The sequence below is a fragment of the Mandrillus leucophaeus genome, unplaced genomic scaffold, assembly GCF_000951045.1.
Source record: "Mandrillus leucophaeus isolate KB7577 unplaced genomic scaffold, Mleu.le_1.0 Scaffold60, whole genome shotgun sequence".
Lineage (NCBI taxonomy): Eukaryota > Metazoa > Chordata > Mammalia > Primates > Cercopithecidae > Mandrillus > Mandrillus leucophaeus.
Window position 1 is genome coordinate 1,991,144 of NW_012106475.1, and position 3,825 is coordinate 1,994,968.

Below are 3,825 nucleotides of genomic sequence, written 5' to 3' on the forward strand. Positions count from 1 at the left end.
GGCGGCGACGGCACGCGGGGGGAGCCGGGGGGAAGAACCCCGGACCCGGCGCAGGGAGGGGGGACGGATTCCTAAGTGGGGACCAGAAAAAGGGGAGGGGAGCGGAGTGGGAGGAGCTGGTGGCGCAGAGGGGTCGGGTAGAAGGAACCTCGGAGAGGAGCGAAGAAGTTCGGGGAAGAGGATGGATCCGGGTGAATTTCTTCCCGCGGCCGCCTGCGTATTCTGGAGGGGCCGGGACACTCAAGCCACTGGAGCCCCGACAGAAAGGGACCCGAGGGCACTCGTGCGGGGGGCGGTGCTGCCACCCGCTGCTCGTCCTTGGGAATGTGGTTCGTCAGCTCGGGTGACCCTCGGCCCTTCTGGGGCCCGGGGGTGGCCGAGCTGTGTGGCCCGCGGGCGGTGAGACCCGAGGTCACTGCAGTAGATGCTGGGATGGTTTCCGGGGATCGTGGAGGCGAAGGGTTCAAGAGGCTGAGGGGCAATGCACAGGGTTGGACGTGCCCAGGCGCTGGGCTCCGTGCCGCCCTAGTCCAAGGGCCTGACCCGGGTCGGGTGCCAGATGCCCTTTCCTCTGGCGCAGGCTCCTAGAGGCCGGCCCGGTGCCTGGCTGAGTCCCATTCTTCCCCGGGGAGGCGGCCCAACTCCTGAGACCGGTCGGGGGAGCCGTGCCTGGCGCGCGGGCTGCGGCTTCGGGCCTGGAGCGTAGGCGAGCGCCGCCCTGGGCGACAAAGAGGCGGGGCGAGGCCACCTGTCGGCGCTCAGGCGTCGCCAGGCCTCACAACCCTCACCTGGATCTGGAGAGTACGCAGGGCAGCGGCCACACGGGGGCTTCAGGTCCTTGCCGCGAGAGAGGCGAGGAGGGCGCGGCGCCGAGGCTGAGTGGCGCAGGGTGGGCTGCGAAAGTGCCTGATAGTCTTGCAAGTAAAGGTTTGGTTAAAAATACCCTAAACCCTAAAAACCTCTGTACCCCCTGATATGGGTTGAGTAATTGCAAGGAGGACTTGATGACTAAATCTGGTCTATCTCCGTGATTTCAGAGGAAGCACTGCTCCCTCCAGCAACTTGAGGCTTTGTTTATACAGGAGTAATTCTGAGAAGGCAATGAAACGTGTGCTTCAGACCAGCCTTTCCTACTCCTGCTAATCCACTGTTTTGAAGAGAAAGTATCTGAGATATTATTCCACTAATTAACGCTTTTGTTTTCCAACTCCAGCATATGTCCCTGGAATTTCAATGTTTTCTTCCCTTCCTCCTCAAATTTAGTTTCTGCGGCGTATAAGTCGTTTCAGACACGTGACAGCACCTAACCATCTGTTAGGGTTTTTGAAAGGTCTTGTCGAGCTGCAAAAATGTGGATTTTTTAAAAAGTTAATTATTAACCATACAGGTAAAGTACCCGCATAATTTAATGAATATTTTGCCCTATTTAGAAAACAAGAAACCTGGAGTCAGTGTTTTATTTTTGTTTTATTTTGTTACTGTAGAGGCAGGAAGGCTTGATAGATTTTGTCCAAGAGATTACTATCAATTAGCTAATTCTTAGTAATAACATATCAGGAAATAGGGAGGATTAGAGAGTATGGTCAACTTCAGTATATATCTTGCTATAAATTGTAGGAAAAGCAGATGTTCTTACAGGGCTTTTGGAAGCTCCCAAGAGTGAATTTCTTTTAAAAGAAAGTGAAAGAAACAGAAATTTCATTAACATGTGTTTTCACCTGCAACTTACTAAAGGTATAGTAAAGCTAAAAACAAAAGAAAAGAAAAAAAAGAAAAACCCCAAAACACTTAGGTTGGCGAATGAAAATACTGCCATCTACTGGAAGAGTGTGGTTCTTACAACAGCCTTTGACCTAAGAAAAGACATTGATTTATCTGATTTTTGAATTCTTACTGTTCAGGACACTCTGTAAGACATATAAAGTTGAGCATGACCTGAGCTGTCAGTACTCTTGTATTTGTTTGTTAACAATTCCTTTCCTCTGGGCAAAGGAAAGGCAGTATAAATGAAACCCAGGGATATGGCCTTGCTATTCCCCAGAGTGAAGTCATCACTCTAAAGGAAAAAAAAATACCATTCATTAAATATAAGTTATTGTATTAAGTGTGGATTTTTCCTGTGTCAACCTGGACCCAGTATTATTGATAAATAAGTGCCTAACATTTAGTAAATGTTCACATCACTTGAAAAATGAATGAAAATATCCTTTCATTAAAAGATATTACTATGTCTATGTTCACTATATTCGTATTTATTCATTTGAAAAATACTTATTGTGCCACCTTGTGCCAGGCACTGGGTTAGGCAATAAGTGCCCTGAGTATTCTGAGTACCAAGTACAGGCACTGAGTACACAATGGGGTACTAACCAAGAGATACTCTGTATGAATAAAACACAGATCAGATTGTCAAATGAATTAACATTCCCAACATTATTTTGCTTTTCTCCTCCTTGGAATCTGGGAAGGGAAGAAATTGTTTTCTGAGTGAATAAAACTTTTGATCAAATAATTCAAATGTTCAGATGTTCCAAAGATTACTAATTCTAGATAAATCATTGACATATTTATAAATCACTGCTTAAGAGGATGCCTGGGTATTATTTGCATCAATAAGAAACCCCAAAGAGTTCATGTTTATTTTAAATTTATATTTCTTCTAGAATAATCTAAAACAAAAGAAATGCATTAGATATAAAAACATTAGAGCTATAAGCTTTAATTATTTGCTTTATAAATGAGCAAAAGTATTAAAATCTCTACATAAAGGGAAATGACAATGGATAATTGCCATTCATTTAATCATTTGATAAATATATAGAACACTTGTTCTGTGCCAAGTCCTCAAGATAAAATGTTAAGACATTTGGTATTTTTTATCTAACACAAAAGCCCGTATAACAAACATATATATGATTATATTATATAACAAGAAAATATATAAATAAAATTTCATATATTCATTACACATTTTTAAATGCATATATGTGCCATAGGAAAATGTGTGAAGAGATTTACACCAAAAGGGTAACTAATGGTGAACTTCTCTGCATGGTAGGATTTCTGAGGATTGTTGTCTTGTTTCTCTGTATTTTCTAACTTTTCTACTATGAGTAGGAAAACTAAAACCAAAACACCACATGAGTTCAGGCCTACTGTCTAAAACTTAATTTTAAAAGAAACTAAAACTCTACTATAAAATTGAGGTCTATAACTCCCAAGAATTGTTTGAGCCTGTATCACTTCCTACCTAGGTCTTGTCCTTGACTCATTACTGCGTCTCCCTTCCTCAGTTCTCATCTCTCCACTCTTTAGCTCAGACATTTTCTGTGGTTTCTGAATAGACACTGAATACATTCCAGGCTGTTTGGGCTGGCATACAAAGACTCCAGGATTCAGATACTATCTGCCCTTCTGCACGTCTCTTCTACATTTCATTCACTGATTCATTCACAGAAAGTATTTGTTGAGTATAAATCACTGTGCTGGATAATTAGAAGAGACAAAGGTAGAAGAAGAACCGTGCTCTCTTGAACCTCCAGTGGGTAGAATAAAGTATGTTCTTGGCATGTGCATGCACACACACCCACACTTCACAAAAACGTACAATGTGAAGTGAGTCTGAGGGGAGGCAACATACAGTGTTGAGAGAGACAAGAAGAGGCAGCAATTCTGCTAGAAAATTAAGGAAGATGCTGTGGATCTGTTGCCTTTTGAGCTGATGTTCATTGGATAAATAGTTTCAACACAGATAGGCAAAATTTTAAACATTTATGACACCCTATGGGGACCAGGATATCTAGATATTATTTGTATCAAGAAAGC